We start from the raw sequence: 21,305 nt of genomic DNA, 5'->3' as shown, positions 1-21,305 counted from the left end.
TATACGTTGAAATTTCCTTTCTTCCATGCACTGATCACTCTAATTGAAAATAGGTTTCACCTGATCCCAAAAGCATCGCTATAGCCCCTTCTCCCTTTAGAATAACAAAAACATGTACATGCATTACACATATCGCTGGAAAGACGTCTAAAAGAATGTTCATCAAACTATCAATAGTGCTTATTTATAAGTGGTGGGATTGCCTTTGATTTTTTAAATAAAATTTTGTATATTTAAAAATGTTATGAGTCTATATCATTTAAACAAAAAAAAATTTTTTTTTAATGGAAAAAAAAAACTTATACTAAACCTTGTTCAAGAACGAAGAACACCAAAGACACAAGGAAAATATTAGCCCAAGAGACAAAAGGGTCACATAACCCAGAGACTCTATCAGCCTGAGACCAGAAGAACTAGATGGTGCCTGGCTACCACCAAGACCGCCCTGCCAGGGAACACAACAGAGAGTCCCTGACGGAGCTGGAGAAAACTGTGGTGCAGCACTCAAATTCACATAAAAAGACCAGACTTAACGATCTGACTGAGACTAGAAGAACCCCAGGTAACACAGCCCCTGGACTCTGGGTTAACCCAGAACTAAAATCATTCCCAAAGCCAACTCTTCAGACAAAGATTAGACTGGACTATAAAACATAAAATAATACTTGTGAAGACTGTGCTTCTTAATTCAAGTAGATATACAAGTCTGAGTGGGCAGCTCCTGTCCGGAGGCAGGATGGGAAGACAGAAAGGGATAGGAGCTGGTTGAGTGGATGTGGGAAACCTGGGGGTGGAAAGGGGGAGCATGCTGTCACATTAAAGGGATTGCAACTAGGGTCATGTAACAATATGTGTATAAATTTTTGTATGAGAAATTAACTTGAGCTGTAAATTTTCACCTAAACAATAAAAATAAAATAAATTAAAAAAGGTGTATATAACTTTTTATAAGAGACTGACTTGATTTGTAAACTTTCACTTAACGCACAATTAAAAAAAAAAACTTGCTCAAGTTTTAAGCATGGAACTACCTTAAAATGAAATCTTGTTGAACCTTCAAAAATTATAGCGCACTGGTCAGGTTCCAAGATCTGACTAGTTCTTACTGACTTCCACGAGCTAATGAGTAAGGTTAATATGAAGTCCATGTATCTTAACAAAGTATACTGCTATTTTGGTTTGGAGCATTAGGCTGCATCTGATTTTACACTGAATGCTATTTATGCGGCTTTAAAAAGCTTATCCAAAAGGTACTTCACAATGCAGAAAAGCCTATAGCTATAAGCACACACATATGGGTAAACTCATCACCCTTATAAACATCAATCTCTCAGTTTAATCATTATTTTCCTCTTTATTTCTAACTCTTATTTTTTTCTTACCTCAGCTAGTGACCTTTGCTATGAATTTAAATGAAATTAAATTGGTCAATGTGGGAAGAATGATGTCATTATCCCCCTGCTTTACGCAAGCTAGTATGGTTTTGGGTTATCCTTAGAGTAGTAGATCTGATTTGGCATTTTGCTTACAAACGAGTTATGGTGACATCACTGTTAAAGTATTCTCCCGGGAGGTTTCTCCTCAACCTTATCCCAAGCTCCTCTCCCAAATCAGGACTCTGACAGATGATCATCAAACACATTAGGGAGGAAATGCTCTACTTTCAGTAAAAAAGCCTTTTACATTCTTAACTTGCAGGCATCTTTTTAGCTCAAGTCTCCTGGCCATTTGGGGTTTGAGTAGGCTGTACAGAGTAGGATTCGGTGATGTGAAACTTAAATGTGTTTAGAATGACCCTGGTTTCACTATGTGTCTTCATTTTAAAGTAACATTGCACTTTCACTAATTTATTGAGCTCCCAGGAACTGTTTTAGGCACTTAGAATAAGACATCAGTGAATAAGACACACAAAAATCAAGAAATGTAATTAATAAGTAAATTATATTCTTTTGTTGTGTGCCAGGGAGTCAATTCCGACTCATAGTGATACTACAGGACAAAGATGAACTGTCCCACAGGGTTTCCTAGGCTGCAGTCTTTACCAGAGCAGACCACCAAGTGCAGAGCTGCTGGTGGGTTCAAACCACTGACTTTTTGGTTAGCAGCTGAGTGCTTAAGCGTTGTATCACCAGGGCTCCTAATTATATTCTAGAAAAATGAAAACCTGTGTTCACGCAAAAGTCTGTATATGAATGTTTTCAGCAGCTCTACTCAAAATTGCCAAAGCCTGGAAACAACCCAAATGTCCTTCAATGGGTGAATGAATAAACAAATTTTGGTACATGCACACAATAGAATACTACTCAGTAACAAAAAGGAGTGAACTATTGATAACACCCAGCAACTTGGATGAATCTCAAAGGCATATGCTAAACGAAAGAAACCAGTCTCAAAAGGTTACATACTGCATGATTCCATTTATATGGCACTCTTCAAAAGACAGAACTATAAAGAACAGATCAGTGGTTGCCAGGGGCTAGGGGTGGGGGAAAGTGTGATTATAAAGGGATAGCACAACAGAGTTTTTTGGAGTGAAGGAATTGTTTTGTATCTTGATTATGGTGCCGGTTACAAGAATTTATATGTGTTGAAATTCACAGAACCGTATACCATAAGGGGTGAAAAAGTCAATTTTACTGTATGATTATTTGAAAAATATTTTAAAATAATTATATGGTATGTTAGAAGACGATAAGTGTAATGAATGGAAAAAGAAAAACAGTAAGTGAAAGGGGAATCAGGAGTGCTGCAAGAGGGGTCAGTTTGCAACATTATATAAGGTGCCTAGAGTAAGCCCGGAAACCCTGGTGGCCTAATGGTTAAGTACTACAGCTGCTAACCAAAAGGCTGGCAGTTTGAATCCACCAGGTGCTCCTTGGAAACTCTATGTGGCAGTTCTACTCTGCTCTATAGGGTCGCTGTGAGTCGAAATTGACTCAATGGCAATGGGTTTTCTGGGTTTAGAGCAAGCCTCATTAAGAAGACATCTGAACAAAGGCCTTAAAGGAAGTGACATGTGAAGTGGCGGCGGGGCGGGGTGGGGGGGGTGGTTAGCCGTGTGTATATATGGGAGAAGCACTCCACACAGAGAACACAATGTTAAAACAGTAAGAAAAGCCAGTGTGACTGGAGTAGGGTGAGTGAGGGGGAGAGAGTAGAAAATAGGGTCCAGAGGTAATGGGGGTCCAGATTGTGTAGGGCCTTATAGGTCACCTTAAGGACTTTGGCTTTTTTCCTGAAATGGAAAGCCACTGGGAGGCTTTAAGCAGAGGAGTGAGTACATGACCTGACTTGTATTTTAACAGCATCATTCTGGTTGCTGTGTTGAAAATAGAGTGGAGGGGGCAAGTGCAAAAGCAGAGAGACCAGTTGGGAGCATGAAGTAATCTCATTAAAAACAAATTCTGCTATCTCAATAGGAGAAAAATGGCACGGATTCTCCAGCTCCCCGCCCCCCCCATCTTGATTCTCTGCCACAACAAATGCAGGATGTTATTATTTTCTTCCCCTTGAAAGCAGGAAATCCATGCCTCTTTATACTTTTTTTTTCCTCAAGAGTTGACGCAGTCAGAAGTAGCACATATGCCTGTAAGATGGGATTTCAATGTTTTCTGATTTTAAAAAATAAGTGTGGTTTATGTTGTTGGCCTTAGGATTTTCAATTCAGTTCATTACTCATCTTTCCTTCTCCATTTCAATCCAAACCCTGTCCAAGCCAATAAAAGCAGGAGAAATATCCTTTCTGAGGATCTCGAATTACAACCAGGGTGACAGTAGAACTTAAAGTTTCCTTTTAAGCCTCTGAGCTATAGTGGAAGAAGTCCAAATAAACCAGAAATAGGATACCTCTGGAATTTGTCCCCAGCAATTAAAATTGCAGAATTTTTAAATTATGGCCTTTTATAATGTATTTATGCAAACTGGCAAAAAAAAAAATTTTTTTAGGTCTCAATCAAATTTTAACATGGATATCTATTACTTTTATACAAAAGTATTAGCTTTCATGCTTTTATATATACAAACATAGAACACTAAGCTAGGCTGATATAATTTGGGGCTTTGGTCTTCCTTCTTTAATTACTAATCTTACGGTATTCGTGGGTCATATGTAAATATTTCTTAAATGAATTTAAAAAGTGTTTTTTCTTTGGAAATTTTCCTTAAACTTCAATAGAATATGCAAGCTTTTCAATTTTTTTATGGAAAAAAAAATTTAAACGTCTTGGGTTTGCATTTTAAGATGTTTTTATTAGGAAGATTAAAAAAAAATAAAAAAGAAAACCCTTTGCCATCAAGTCGATTTGGACTCATAGCGACCCTACAGGACAGAGTAGAACTGCCCTATAGAGTTTCCAAGGAGCACCTGGTGGATTCAAACTGCCAACTTTTGGTTAGCAGCCATAGGTACCAGGGTTTCTGTAAGGAAGACAGCTAACAGCAAATTTCCCTGTGGAAACTTCCATATAGTAACTATGTTTGTTTAAAATCTTTTATATAATTAACCAAAAACTGGGACACACTGCATATGAACAACTCAATTTAGATATTTTCCTTTTTCTTTTCGTGTTGAGATTTATTGTATTTTGTATACCATAACTCTGTTTTTTAAGTCAGTGTTAGTGCTTCACCCTCCCCTAGAAAGAATGTTTTATGTGAAACAATGTTCCAACCTGTTTCATATCCTTCTGATTACTTTAAAGAATGCAAAGCAGATAAGAAGACTGTCCACAACAGTAGAAAAGTCTTGACCATGTATGTATAGGATTAAAAAAAAAAAAAGTAAGACTTTATTTAATTTCATTTTCAGTAGCAGAAGAATAAGACAGGCAGTTTGCACAACAAACAGGTAGGTTAGAAATAATTTATATTACCTGTTAGTCTTCTACTGAAATATAAAAATAGAAGCTAGTTTTTTTGAAAAATAAGCCCTGCTAGATTTTAAAGTACATCATAAAATGACTTATGTACTGTAAAATTAAGAGTAACAGTTATTCTGGACTAAACCAAAAGCAAAGAAGTTTCCCGAATAAACCAAATGCTTCAAAGTCCAGAGTAGCAGGGGTGGGAGTTTGGGGACCATGGTTTCAGGCGATATCTAGGTCAACTGGCATGATAAAATCTATTAAGAAAACATTCTGCATCCTACTTTGGAGAGCGGCGTCTGGGGTCTTGAATGCTAGCAAGCAGCCATCTAAGATGCATAAATTGGTCTCAACCCACCTGGAGCAAAGGAAAATGAAGAACACCAAAGACACAAGGTAATTATGAGCCCAAGAGACAAAAAGCGGCCACATAAACCAGAGATTACATCAGCCTGAGACCAGAAGAACTAGATGGTGCCTAGCTACAACCAATGACTGCCCTGATAGGGATCACAACAGAGAACCCTGGAAGGAGCAGGAGAGCAGTGGGATGCAGACCTCAAATTCTCATAAAAAGACCAGACTTAATGGTCTGACTGAGACTAGAAGGACCCTGGAGGTCATGGTCCCCAGACCTTCTTTTAGCCCAAGACAGGAACCATTCCCAAAGCCAACTCTTCAGACAGGGATTGGACCAGATTAGAAGATAGAAAATGATACTGGTGAGGAGTGAGCTTCTTAGATCAAGTAGGCACATGAGACTATGTGGCCAGCTCCTGTCTCCAGGGGAGATGAGAAGGCAGAGAGGGACAGAAGCTGGCTGAATGAACATGGGAATATGGGGTGGAGAGGAGTGTGCTGTCTCATTAGGAGGAGAGCAACTAGGACTATATAGCAAGGTATACATAAATTTTTGTATGAGAGACTGACTTGATTTGTAAACTTTCACGTAAAGCACAATAAAAATTAAAAAAAAATAACAGTTAATGCTAAGTGATAAAAGCAAATTCTCATTTTTATTAGAAAAATCATATACATTAGTATGTTCATAAAAAGTGTTCAAGAAAATACAACAGTTTGCTAATAGTGGTTATATGTGCAGGAGCAATTACCGGGAGTTCTATTTTTGAAGTTAAACATTTCTATAATGTTTGAGCTTTTTAATAACAAGTATGTGTTCTTTAATAAACAATAATAAAACTAATTTTTAAATATGTTCTACCAAATAAAAAATAAAAATGGATTAGAAAAGTAATTCTAGAAATAATTAATAGTAGAAACAATATAACAATGAGGGGAAGTCACCATTCAATAAACAGTGTAGGAACAATAGGGTATCAGCATGGAACTGCCTTAGATTTATATTTCATATCCTACAACGTACTTATACTGTTGGATGTTTTTGTAAACTTATTAAATTATAAATGCAGAGCAACCAACTCTGAAGTCAGATAAACCCCAGTTCGAGTCTTGATATTATTATGTACCTGTTGGGAGGTTTGAAGCACATGAGTTAGGTCTGTGAATCTGAGTTTCTTCATGTGTAAAACATAAAATACCACCCTCAAAGTGGTGTGTGTGTGTGTGTGTGTGTGTGTGTGTACTAGTAATACAATATACTTTGGAAGGAGTACAGAATCACAGACAGAGTCTAAGAACTGAAATTGAACAGATTCAGATTTGAATTCCAAAATAAAGTTTGTGATTTTGGACAAACAATATTACTCCTCAATCTCAATTTCTAATCCATAAGATTCTAAAACTAACCCTAATACTAACTGTACTGAGCAACTGAGAAGATTAATTACAGCAAGAAAATAAAAGCTAACTGTTTAACAGTGCCTAGAATACATAAGGCATTGAACATACATGATCTACAGAATGGGATAATTATGCAACACTGAAGAATACCTGGAGATGGTAGTTATCTCCAGAAAGATAGCAAGCTAATTGTGTTTTGCCTCCCTTTTCATATGTAAAAAAATTAAAAATAAAATTTTGACAGCGTAGTACACAGCCTTTCTCATTTATATTTCCTTAACACTCTTCATATCATTGTCGTACATGAGTTTTCTGTTTTGCCTGTCTTTTCCGCTTGACAAGTGATGCTCTGGAAGGGATTAAAACTCGAACTAAAAAACCAAGCCGGTTGTCGCTGAGCCGGTCCTGGCTCGTGGCGACCCTGCGTGTGTCAGAGGAGAACCGTCGTTGTCGCTGAGCCGGTCCTGGCTCGCGGCGACCCTGCGTGTGTCGGACGAGAACCGTCGTTGTCGCTGAGCCGGTCCTGGCTCGCGGCGACCCTGCGTGTGTCGGACGAGAACCGTGGTTGTCGCTGAGCCGGTCCCGGCTCGCGGCGACCCTGCGTGTGTCGGAGGAGAACCGTCGTTGTCGCTGAGCCGGTCCTGGCTCGCGGCGACCCTGCGTGTGTCAGAGGAGAACCGTCGTTGTCGCTGAGCCGGTCCTGGCTCGCGGCGACCCTGCGTGTGTCGGACGAGAACCGTCTCCACAGATTTTCAGCATCTGTGATCGTTCATAAGCAGGTCACCAGGACTTTCTTCCGAGACACCTATGGGTGGGTTTGAACCGCCAACCTTTTGGTTCCCAGCCGAGCACTTAACTGCACCACCCAGAGCATCCTATTAAAACTCAAGACAACATTAAAGTCAGTAATAATTACAATCCATTACCTCTACAGTGTATGGATGTCTTAACAATATTTATCTATCCACGGTTCTTCCACTTTGTTCTTAGTCACCCTTCAGTACTGTGTTGCAGCTTGTGTAAGACTACTTAAAGTTCTGAATATATTCTCTTATACATTCATAGGGCAAAATTCATGTATTTTTTTAGTACACAATCTTTTTATGACTCTGCTTGACATTACACTTGCTTCTAACCTTACAGAGGTAGTTGTATCAAACTCCACATGACATCACTATAATAACATGCATATGTTGTAGCACACATAAATTTTAAGTACTGGTCAAAATATGGCAGTAAACTAATAAAGGGTTCATGCAAGGATCACTAACACACAGAAGAAGATGCATAGTAAATATTGGCTAGACGAATTATAAAAGATTCTGTCGCAAATAGATACATTTTTGCAGTCCTAATTTCCTTGTCCTGGTGTGATTGCCAGAAATATGTACGGCACTGGTAATACAATCCAGTTAAAAATTGTTTCTAATTGCTCTAGATTAAGGATTTTTACATATATTTCGATTAAAATGCCTCACTCATCAGTATAGGGTCGCTCTCTCCATATACTGAATGCTATCATAATAACTCTGTATGTGTGATCTTTTTTAAAGTTGTTTTCCAATTTGCTGTTAAAAGAAATTTTGCCTTAGAACAAAATTCTCCTTCGTAACTATTATCAACTTAAAACATAGCTTACGGATGAGTAGTTTGTGCCTGTAGTGACATAAAAATGTAATCTTACCAGACGAACTAGATGGTGCTCAGCTACCACCGCCAACCACTCTGAAAGGGATCACAGTAGAGGGTTTCGGACAGAGCAGGAGAAAAATGTACAACAAAACTCAAATTTACAAAAAAAGACCAGATTTACTGGACTGACAGAGACAGGAGGAACCCGAGACTATTGCCCCTGCACACCCTGCTAACTCAGAACTGAAGCCATTCCCAAAGTCCACCTTTCAGCCAAAGATTAGACAGGCCTATAAAACAAATAACACATGTGAGGAACGTGCTTCTTGGTGCAATCAAGAATACGAGGCCAAACGGGCAACACCTGCCCAAAAGCAAAGACAGGAAGGGACAGGAAAACATGGACAAACAGATAAAAGGAACCTGGGGTGTAAAGACAAAGGGAACGGGGTGCTGACACACTGCAGGGATTGCAACCAATGTCACAAAACAATTTGTGTATAAATTTTTGAACGAGAAACTAATTTGTGCTGTAAACTTTCACCTAAAACACAACAAAATTAAGGAAAAAAATGAAAAAAAATGTAATCTTAAAGTGAGGAGACAATAATATATTAAAATATTCTTCTATATGTAAAGAAAGTCCTCACCTCACAAACCCAACGTATAGGCTTTTATCTATGCTTAGCATAAGTGATATGAAACAAACATGTCATTCTTAAAAACAATGTTTTCACAACAAAGAACTCGCTCCTATGTGCAAAGCACAATGGGATACTTAAAATGTTTGGTATGTAGATCTTGTCCTCACGTTGTTTAGTTGAGGAGGAAAAGGAAGACATGTTCCCAAAGACATCAATTAATAAAGAAGAAATAACAATAGGGCAAAACTTGACAAATGTTATAAAAGAGGTATAAATAAAATGTTACAGGTTACAACTTAATGTAGCAATAGCAAACAGAAATAACTGAAAAATACTTCAAAAAATAGTTAATAATTTTTCCAACTACAGACACATACACACACACACAAAAATTCAACCAGTTTAAGTACAAGGGAAATCTTTATCCGTATTTTTGTTGCTAAGTGGATGTGTCCTGTACTAGCTGGATAAACCGGATGGTTTGTTTTAGTTCAGCACTTCAAGTGATAAACTATAGACGGAAACATATTAACCCAGCACAATGGCTGTGTTCAAGAGGTCAGCAACCACTCCATCCTGAATATCCAGTCAGAGTCACCACTGGGAAAAAGAATGCCATCCAAGTTTCCATATCTTTAAACACTTCGTAATTTTTTTCTTTGTACAAGGAACTGCTATTAGTAACTGCCAGGTTTTTGTTGTCGTTAGGGATTTTCTGACCACACAGCAGAATTAACAGTTCAGGAAGAGAAGACAAAGACGTGCTCAAGTTCCTTCCCTCCTCATTCTTATAAAAGACACGATGAAGAGGTTCAGTTATAGTAAACTGAGAAATGTCAGAAGTTATAGACGTCAACTATTGAATGCTAAACTATAGGAGGATACATTGTTCAACTGACATCATATAACTATATTCACTGATAATTTGTTTTATTAATTATTTTAATTAAAAGGCAATAAAAACAAAAGTTGGATCAATTTGAGCAACAAAACAAATTAACAATAGTATTGAACTATAAGCCATAGAACAAAATATATATCCATGAACCCATACTGATGTAAATAAATGAATAAATAAATGGGAGAGAAGGGCTGGCTCTTTTTTTTTAATTTTAATTGTGCTTTAAGTGAAAGTTTACAAATCAAGTCAGTCTCTCATACAAAAATTTATATACATCTTGCTGTATACTCCTAGTTGCTCTCCTAATGACAGCACACTCCTTCTCTCCACCCTGTATTCCCATGTCCATTCAGCCAGCTCTGTCCCCCTCTGCCTTCTCATCTCCCCTGGAGACAGGAGCTGACCACACAGTCTCATGTGCCTACTTTATCTAAAAAGCTCACTCCTCACCAGTATCATTTTCTATCTTCTAATCCAGTCCAATCCCTGTCTGAAGAGTTGGCTTTGGGAATGGTTCCTGTCTTGGGCTAAAAGAAGGTCTGGGGACCATGACCTCCAGGGTCCTTCTAGTCTCAGTCAGACCATTAAGCTTGGTCTTTTTATAAGAATTTGAGGTCTGCATCCCGCTGTTCTCCTGCTCCATCAGGGATTCTCTGTTGTGATCCCTGTCAGGGCAGTCATCAGTTGTAGCCGGGCACCATCTAGTTCTTCTGGTCTCAGGCTGATGTAATCTCTGATATATGTGGCCCTTTCTGTCTCTTGGGCTCATTACCTTGTGTCTTTGGTGTTCTTCATTTTCCTTTGCTCCAGGTGGGTTGAGACCAACTGATGTATCTTAGGTAGCCACTTGCTAGTGTTTGAGACCCCAGATGCCACTCTCCAAAGTGGGATGCAGAATGTTTTCTCAATAGATTTTATCATGCCAATTGACCTAGATGTCGCCTGAAGCCATGGTCCCCAAATCCCGGAGCAGCTCTTTCTTAAAGAAGAATTCCAATTCATAAATGTAGAAGGAATGAGAAAAATAAAAAATCATCATTAGAACACTACAGTAATAATTGTTGCAGGCAAGATCCACTGATGAATGCTAAAATTAGTGGGGGAAAGTTTAAAGAGTAACAGGATATATGCATAGTCTTAACATATCTCTCCCAAAATAATTAAAAAATAGTAATCTTATGCAGAGAAATCCAGCAGTAATCAAGGTTTATATCACCAGTATTAAGACATATCAACATCATGTCCCCTTGTCCCCAATATGATACACTGAGGAAGATACATTGTTTCTGTGACATTCTTCCTAAAAATACATAACCTCAGTCTATTTGTGACAAAGCAGGAAATAAACCCAAATTGAGGGACATTTTACAAAGCCACTGAGCAATATTCTTCAAAAGTGTCAAGGTTATTAAAGACAAGGAACTGTCACAGAATGGAGGAGACTATGGAGACATCACAACTAAATGCAATGTGGGACCCTGAAGTGGTTCCTGGAACACAGAAAGGACATTAGTGGAAAACCAGTGAAAACCAAAAAAGACTGTAGCTTAGTTAATGTCTTAGTCATATAGTGCTGCTGTAACAGAAATACTGCAAGTGGATGGCTTTAACAAAGAGAAATTTATTCTCTCACTGTCTAGCAGGCTACAAGTCCAAAAACAGGGCATCAGCTCCAGGAGAAGGCTTTCTCTCTCTGTTGGCTCTGGAGGAAGGTCCTTGTCATCAGTCTTCCCTTAGTCTGGGAGCATCTTAGCCCAAGAACCTCAGGTTCAAAGGACACGATCTACTCCCAGTGCTGCTTTCTTGGTGGTATGAAGTCCCCAACTCTTTGCTTGCTTCCCTTTCCTTTTATCTTTGAGAGATAAAAGGTGGTACAGGCCACATCCCAGGGAAACTCCCTTTACATTGGATCAGGGATGTGACCTGGGTAAAGGTGGTGTTACAACCCCACCCTAATCCTTTTAAACATAAAATTACAATCACAAAATAGAGGATAACCACAGGATGCTGGAAATCATAGCCCAGTCAAATTGATAGACACTTTTGGGGGACACAATTCAATCCATGACAACCAACATTAATTTCTTAGTTTCAATAAAGATTATGTAAGATGTTAATATTAGGGGAAATTTGGTGAAGAGTATACAAGAACTCTGAACCATTTTTGTAACTTTTAAGTCTAAAATTATTTCAAAATAAAATTTCTAAAAAAAAAATCAAAACATAGTGAATCTAGAAAAGAGAAAAATAGTCACTATAATACTAATAAACCAAAGTTAATATTTGTGTCTTCCTTCTAGTTTTCTGTCTATGTTACTTTAACAGTCATAACCATACTGTACCTAGAATTTTATATCTTAACGGGGCCATCTCATAAAATCTGATAGCCTTTTAAATACTACTTTATTGTTATTGAAAACAGAAATGTTACATATTTTTCAGGTGATTTTTAAAATATTCTACTTCAAGAAAAAGCAGAAAGAATAAAAAATAAGTAGAAAAAAGAAAGACAACTCTGGGAGATGCGAATGATTAAGACTCCATTACTAGCCAAAAGGTTGCTTGTTTGAACCAACCCAGAGGGATCTTAAAAGACAGGTCTGGAGATCTGCTTCTGAAAGGTCACAGCCTTGAAAACCTATGGAGCAGTTCTACTCTGCACGTATGAGGTTGCCAGGAGTCAGAATCGATTTGATGGCAACTAACAACAACACTGCAAAGAATCTGCTACATAAAAGAACTAATTAAAAATGATACCATAAATAACTATGATTTAAGAACAGTTTGTTTTTCTGGAATATCTAGGGAAGATTTTTTTTTTGAGGTTTCCCAAAAAGCTTTTGTCAGTGGTAAATGAGATCTAAACATTTAAGTTTAAATATTGAGGATGCTGTGTGCTGTTCTGTGACCACAGACTTCAACAGCCTTCTAAGAAAGATGGGTAATGTGAGTACCAACCAAGACTTGAATTCAAGCCCTGGATACCCCACCTATTAGCAGTGATACATTGACATAACAGATTTCTTGTACAGAAGCTTCAAAATCAGACTCTGACACTTCGCTTCTTCCCAGTGAAATACGGAAAATAATATCTGTTGTGGCAACCACATGGGAATGAGAGAAGTTTTAAAGAAATTTTTTTTTTGTAAAAAACATACACCCATTACTAAAAGATCATTTATCAAAATGGAATATTATTCAGCCATAAAGAGAAATGTAATTTTGATACATGTACAACAATGGATGAACATTGAAAACATGCTCAGTGAAGTAAGTTAGACACAAAAGGACAAATACTGTATGATCTCACTTACATGAAATATCTAAAATAGACAAGTGTACAGAGATAAAGTTTATCAGTGATTATCAGGGGCTGGCAGGAAGAGGAAATGAGGAGTTATTGCTTATAGGGTATTGAGTTTCTCTTTGGGGTGAAAAAAACTTTTGGATGCATAGAGGTGATGGCTGCACAGCACGGTGAATGTAATTAATGTCACCAAATTGTACATTTAGAAAAGATTAAAATGGCTCCTTTTTTGTATATATATTTTACTACAATAAATCTTTTAAAAATAATTTATCAAGCACTTATTATATTACAAAAGCTTATGCTCTCGATAATGGAACTACAAAGATGAATCATGTAATACACCTGATCTTCAGAGTTCAGAACGAAGAAAGACATGTAAACATTAAGTGCAATACAGTGAGCTGAGGGTAAATTTTAGTAAATATGTTTTGGTGCAAAGTTTATTTTTTTTTAACATTTTAAGTTAAAATGTCTGTATTAATTAAAAAAAAATAAAAACATAAAATGCCCACAAGAAGTATTATCATATCATGTTTGTAAATGTTCTTCAGATCTGACTTTCTAACCAGAATCAAAAGGCTACATACTCTGTGATTCTATACATATGACATTCTGGGAAAGGCAAAACCACAGGGACGGAAATCAGAGCAGCGGTTCCCAGAAGCTGGAGGTGGGGAAAAGGGACTGACTACAAAGGGGCATGAGGGTACTATTAAGGGTGATTAAAATATTATGTATCTTGATCATAGTGACAGTTGCATGACTGTATAAAAAACCAAACCAGAGGCAGAGCCAAGATGGCAGAGTAGTGAGGTGCTTTGAGTGGCTCCTCGTACAACAAAGACCAAACAAACTCATGTGAATCAATTATATATGACAATCTAGGAGCCCTGAACATCGGAGGCAAAGTTGAGGAATCAGACTGAGTGACAGGGGAAGGATTAAACAGTTCAGAAGCTGACCCAGCAGGAACCAGCACTCTATAGGCTGGCCAGATCGGCTGGCATGCGTGATGAGGCAAACAGGGGCATTCATGAAGCGTTTTCTACATGGGGTGAGACAGAGTGGACGAGAGTCTACCCAAGCCTTCAGAACCAGTGAAAAGTGGCACTCAATCAGCAAAAGATAAGTACATGTCTCTAACCTACCACAGAGATTAAAAAAACACCCCTTTGGGAAGAACCTCTCTCCCATTTACCTGCTTCCTCCACGCTCTCACCACATCCCAGGGCTGGCTTCAGCGATTCCTGCTTCCCCTGGGCCCAAAGTAGGACCTGTTACGTGCCTTGAGCCATTCTCCCAACCCTGGAGAGGCAACAAATCAACAAACAGGAAAAAATAACCTGCCAGCCCCACTAAGCCAGGAACTCAGGGCAGGCCCAGTTCCTTTGTCTAGGCACAGGCATAAAGGGTCCTCGGACACTGAATGCCTTTCACCCCTGCATAGACCTGTGCGGGCCCATTTCAGCAGTGTAGGCCCTCATTAGCACAGTACAACAGGGTATATACCTGAAGCCTAATTTCACTGTATCAGCTATATGGTAGCCTGGCAGTTTGTGTCATCTGACACTGCTCTGGTCCATTAAGCAGGGTCTTCACCTACCCACATCAGGGGCTTGAGGACTGGAGGCTCCACCAACGCCACCTAGTCACCTGCCACAGGGGTCCAAGAATAAGTGGTGCCTCCCAGTCCTTACAGCCAACAGCATTGGGTGCCCACAGCCCAGCTGCAAAACCTACCCACCTATGCATTCTAGGGAACAGGGACACACGTTCCTCCCAGACACTCAGGGGCAGCCATCAGCTCTCTGCCTTGCTCAGCACATGACCCCCTACTGGAGCTAGATACCTGTGCTTACTCCAAGCACCCCTGCCTGTCTAGGACCGTAGGCGAGAGCCTGCACCACACACTTGGTGACCGACTGCCTGGACACCTGAGCTGAATCCATACAAAAAAAGTAAACGGATTCCTGGGCTCATACACCTAGTAATAGATCTAACCACCTGGTGATGGGATATTAGAGCTTCAAAGGCACCAATAATCAAACTAGCTCACACGAGCAACCTATGTGGGCATATCAAAATGAAACAAAACAAGAAGCTAGGACACAGTAAACAAACATAAAATAAACATATATAATAACTTATGGCTCAGAGGCAACAGTCAATATCAAATCACAGAAAGAGGCAGACCATGATGGCTTCAGCAAGCTCCCAAAACAAAGAATCAAGAAATCTTCCAGAGGAAGATAAAATTCTTGGAATTACTGGAGGTAGAATACAAAAGATTAATATACAGAATTCTTCAAGAGACCAAGGAGATCCAGCAATACGCAGAACAAGCCAAGGAACACACAGACAAAGCAATACAGGAACTTGAGAAGATGATGGAAGAGCACGATGACAAATTTAACAGGCTGCAAGACTCCATAGGAAACCCTGGTATCGTGGTGGTTAAGTGCTACTGCTGCTAACCAAAGGGTCGGCAGTTTGAATCCACCAAGCGCTCCTTGGAAACTCTATGGGGCAGTTCTATTCTGTCCTATAGGGTCGCTATGAGTCGGAATCGACTCAGCTGCACTGGGTTTGGTTTTGTTTTTTTTTTTTAAGACTCCGTAGAGAGACAGCAAACAAAAATCCAGAAGATTAACAATCAAATATTGGAATTAGATAACTCAATAGAAAACTCAGCAGAACTGAGTCAATGGAAGTCAGAATTAGTGAGACTGAAGATAAAGCACTTGATACCAACTTATTTGACGAAAAATCAGATAAAAGAATTTAAAAAAATGAATAAACCCTAAGAATCACGTGGGACTCTATCAAGAGGAATAACCTATGAGTGATTAGAGTATCAGAATGCGGGGGTGGGGGGGGCGGATAACAGAATATACAGAGAATTGTTGAAGACTGAGTTGGCAAAAAGTATCCCTGATAAATTGTGAAAGATGAAAAGATATCTATCCAAGATGCTCATCAAACCCCATAGAAGGTAGATTCCAAAAGAAAGGCACCAAGACATATCATAATCAAACTTGCCAAAACCAAAGAAAAAGAGAATTTTAAGAGTAGCTAGGGATAACCCAAAAGTCACCTAAAAAGGAGAGTCAGTAAGACACCTTGGACTACTCAGCAGAAAACGTACAGGCAAGAAGGCAATGGGATGACATATACAAAGCTCTGAAGGAAAAAAACTGCCAGCCAAGAATTATATATCCAGCAAAACTGTCTCTCAAATATGATGGCGAAACTAGAGGATTTCCAGATAAACAGAAGTTTAGGGAATTTTAAAAAAACAAACCAAAATTACAATAAATACTAAAGGGAATCCTCCGGTTAGAAATCAATAACATCAGATAACAAACCAAGACTAGAACACAGGACAGAGGAACCAGATATAAACCCAAATAGGGGAGTCACCAAAAAAAAAAAAAAAAAGCTAAAACCATGCAAATAGGGAAAGACAGACAACAATATGTAAAAGACGACAACATTAAAAAAAAAAGGGGGGGGACTAAAAAAGGTAGTCATAGATCTTTCACATGGAGAGGAACTAAAGGCAATATAAAGAAATAAAAGATTTTTTTTTTTTTTAATTTAGAAAAATAGGGGTAAATTTTAAGGTAACCACAAAGGAAACTAACAATCTTACACATCAAAATAAAAAACTAGAAAAACATAGACTTAGCAAATTGAAAACCAACAACAGTGAAAAAGATGAAAAGAAAATAATAAAAATGACTCAGCACACAAAATTAAGTACAATAAAGAAACTCTCAACAATACATGTACACACAAAAACATCAAAATGACAGCACTAAACTCATACCTATCAATAATTATGCTGAATGTAAATGGACTAAATGCATCAATAAAGAGATAGAGAGTGACAGAATGGATAAAAAAACACGATCCGTCTATGTGCTGCCTACAAGAGACATACTTGGGACTTAAAGACATAAACTAAAACTCAAAGGATGGAAAAAATATATCAAGCAAACAACAATCAAAAAAAAGCAGGAGGGGGGGCGGAGCCAAGATGGCGGACTAGGCAGACGCTACCTCGGATCCCTCTTACAACAAAGACACGGAAAAACAAGTGAATCGATCACATACATAACAATCTACGAACCCTGAACAACAAACACAGATTTAGAGACGGAGAACGAACTAATACGGGGAAGCAGCGATTGTTTCCAGAGCCTGGAGCCAGCGTACCAGTCAGGTACGGCACAAGCACAGAGACCTGCTCCACCCCCCTGAACTAACCCCGGGAGGGGGACTAGCCGGTTCCACGGGCGGCGTGGGACGCAGCCGTTAGAAGAAGTCCCCGGGAGGCAGTGACTGATCTTGGAGCAGAAAGAGCAGCATCCGAGCCGGGGAACCGTCCCGCAGGGATTTGGACTGCACGCAGGTACGCCATAAACACGGAGAGTTGCTCCACCCCCTGAACTAACCCCGGGAAGGTGACCAGCCGGGTCGCGCGGGCGGCGTAGGACGCAGCCGGTAGGAGAAGTCCCTGGGAGGCAGCGACTGGTATTGGAGCGGGGAGAACAGCGTTCCAGCCGGGACACTCGGTCACGGCACAAGCACGGGGAGCTACTCCACCCATCTGAACTAACCCCGGGAGGGGGCCCACCTGGTTCACGGGGGCGGCACGGCCACGCGGCTGGAGGGACGAGAAGTCCCCGGGAGGCAGCGACTGATTTTGGAGTCGAGAGTGCACCGTCCCAGTAGGGGAGCCTTGACGCTGGGCGTGGGGCTGGAAGCGGAGGATCTGACCGTGACTCCAGCGGGCCAGACCCCCTGGGGGCAATCTCCACACAGCCAGCACACATAGGCGACGCGCCCGCGGGAATCTCAGATATAATAGTCATTCCAAGCAAGACAAGCAACTCTGGCTATATTCTGAGGTGCTACTCTCCTATCTCTCTGTTCCCTCCCCCACCCTCCCCAGGCGGCTTCATTAACATCTGAATAGCCTGAGCCAGAGGGAGAACTCTGATAGGGATCTGACTGCTGTTTTTTTTTAGCGGATTTTCTGGAAAAACTAGTTTCCCAGTGATGGCTCGGAGACAACAATCCATATCAAACCACTTAAAGAAGCAGACCGTGACAGCTTCTCCAACCCCCCAAACAAAAGAATCAAAATCTTTCCCAAATGAAGATACAATTTTGGAATTATCAGATACAGAATATAAAAAACTAATTTACAGAATGCTTAATGATATCACAAATGAAATTAGGATATCTGCAGAAAAAGCCAAGGAACACACTGATAAAACTGTTGAAGAACTCAAAAAGATTATTCAAGAACATACTGGAAAAATTAATAAGTTGCAAGAATCCATAGAGAGACAACATGTAGAAATCCAAAAGATTAACAATAAAATAACAGAATTAGACAACACACTAGGAAGTCAGAGGAGCAGACTCGAGCAATTAGAATGCAGACTGGGACATCTGGAGGACCAGGGAATCAACACCAACATAGCTGAAAAAAAATCAGATAAAAGAATTAAAAAAAATGAAGAAACCCTAAGAATTATGTGGGACTCTATCAAGAAGGATAACCTGCGGGTGATTGGAGTCCCAGAACAGGGAGGGGGGACAGAAAACACAGAGAAAATAGTTGAAGAACTTCTGACAGAAAACTTCCCTGACATCATGAAAGACGAAAGGATATCTATCCAAGATGCTCATCGAACCCCATTTAAGATTGATACAAAAAGAAAAACACCAAGACATATTATCATCAAACTCACCAAAACCAAAGATAAACAGAAAATTTTAAAAGCAGCCAGGGAGAAAAGAAAGGTTTCCTTCAAGGGAGAATCAGTAAGAATATGTTCTGACTACTCAGCAGAAACCATGCAGGCAAGAAGGGAATGGGACCACATATACAGAACACTGAAGGAGAAAAACTGCCAACCAAGGATCATATATCCAGCAAAACTCTCTCTGAAATATGAAGGCGAAATTAAGATATTTACAGACAAACACAAGTTTAGAGAATTTGCAAAAACCAAACCAAAGCTACAAGAAATACTAAAGGATATTGTTTGGTCAGAGAACCAATAATATCAGATATCAGCACAACACAAGGTCACAAAACAGAACGTCCTGATATCAACTCAAATAGGGAAATCACAAAAACAAACAAATTAAGATTAATTAAAAAAAAAAAATACACATAACAGGGAATCATGGAAGTCAACAGGTAAAAGATCACAATAATCAAAAAGAGGGACTAAATACAGGAGGCATTGAACTGCCGTATGGAGAGTGATACAAGGCGATATAGAACAATACAAGTTAGGTTTTTACTTAGAAAAATAGGGGTATATAATGAGGTAACCACAAAAAGGTATAACAACTCTATAACTCAAGACAAAAACCAAGAAAAACTAACGACTCAACTAACATAAAGTCAAACACTATGAAAGTGAGGATCTCACAATTTACTAAGAAAAACGCCTCAGCACAAAAAAGTATGTGGAAAAATGAAATTGTCAACAACACACATAAAAAGACATCAAAATGACAGCACTAAAAACTTATTTATCTATAATTACCCTGAATGTAAATGGACTAAATGCACCAATAAAGAGACAGAGAGTCACAGACTGGATAAAGAAACACGATCCATCTATATGCTGCCTACAAGAGACACACCTTAGACTTAGAGACACAAACAAACTAAAACTCAAAGGATGGAAAAAAGTATATCAAGCAAACAATAAGCAAAAAAGAAGAGGAGTAGCAATATTAATTTCTGACAAAATAGACTTTAGACTTAAATCCACCACAAAGGATAAAGAAGGACACTATATAATGATAAAAGGGACAATTGATCAGGAAGACATAACCATATTAAATATTTACGCACCCAATGACAGGGCTGCAAGATACATAAATCAAATTTTAACAGAACTGAAAAGCGAGATAGATACCTCCACAATTATAGTAGGAGACTTCAACACACCACTTTCGGAGAAGGACAGGACATCCAGTAAGAAGCTCAACAGAGACACGGAAGATCTAATTACAACAATCAACCAACTTGACCTCATTGACTTATACAGAACTCTCCACCCAACTGCTGCAAAATATACTTTTTTTTCTAGCGCACATGGAACATTCTCTAGAATAGACCACATATTAGGTCATAAAACAAACCTTTGCAGAGTCCAAAACATCGAAATATTACAAAGCATCTTCTCAGACCACAAGGCAATAAAACTAGAGATCAATAACAGAAAAACGAGGGAAAAGAAATCAAATACTTGGAAAATGAACAATACCCTCCTGAAAAAAGACTGGGTTATAGAAGACATCAAGGAGGGAATAAGGAAATTCATAGAAAGCAACGAGAATGAAAATACTTCCTATCAAAACCTCTGGGACACAGCAAAAGCAGAGCTCAGAGGTCAATTTATATCAATAAATGCACACATACAAAAAGAAGAAAGAGCCAAAATCAGAGAACTGTCCCTACAACTTGAACAAATAGAAAGTGAGCAACAAAAGAATCCATCAGGCACCAGAAGAAAACAAATAATAAAAATTAGAGCTGAACTAAATGAATTAGAGAACAGAAAAACAATCGAAAGAATTAACAAAGCCAAAAGCTGGTTCTTTGAAAAAATTAACAAAATTGATAAACCATTGGCTAGACTGACTAAAGAAATACAGGAAAGGAAACAAATAACCCGAATAAGAAATGAGAAGGACCACATCACAACAGAACCAAATGAAATTAAAAGAATCATTTCAGATTATTATGAAAAATTGTACTCTAACAAATTTGAAAACCTAGAAGAAATGGATGAATTCCTGGAAAAACACTACCTACCTAAACTAACACATTCAGAAGTAGAACAACTAAATAGACCCATAACAAAAAAAGAGATTGAAACGGTAATCAAAAAACTCCCAACAAAAAAAAGTCCTGGCCCGGACGGCTTCACGGCAGAGTTCTACCAAATTTTCAGAGAAGAGTTAACACCACTACTACTAAAGGTATTCCAAAGCATAGAAAATGACGGAATACTACCCAACTCATTCTATGAAGCCACCATCTCCCTGATACCAAAACCAGGTAAAGACATTACAAAAAAAGAAAATTATAGACCTATATCCCTCATGAACATTGATGCAAAAATCCTCAACAAAATTCTAGCCAATAGAATCCA

The 21,305-nt window shown here is 38.9% G+C and overlaps 1 protein-coding gene across 1 annotated transcript in view; it reads right to left on the bottom strand.

Annotated features, from left to right (window-relative positions):
* Positions 1-21,305, bottom strand: part of SNTB2 (syntrophin beta 2) — a 124,511-nt gene that overhangs the window by 54,630 nt on the left and 48,576 nt on the right. The window lies entirely within an intron of this gene.

The sequence above is a fragment of the Elephas maximus genome, chromosome 21 (assembly GCF_024166365.1).
Source record: "Elephas maximus indicus isolate mEleMax1 chromosome 21, mEleMax1 primary haplotype, whole genome shotgun sequence".
Lineage (NCBI taxonomy): Eukaryota > Metazoa > Chordata > Mammalia > Proboscidea > Elephantidae > Elephas > Elephas maximus.
Note: the sequence above shows the minus strand (reverse complement) of the source record. Positions and strands in the feature narration are given on the sequence as shown.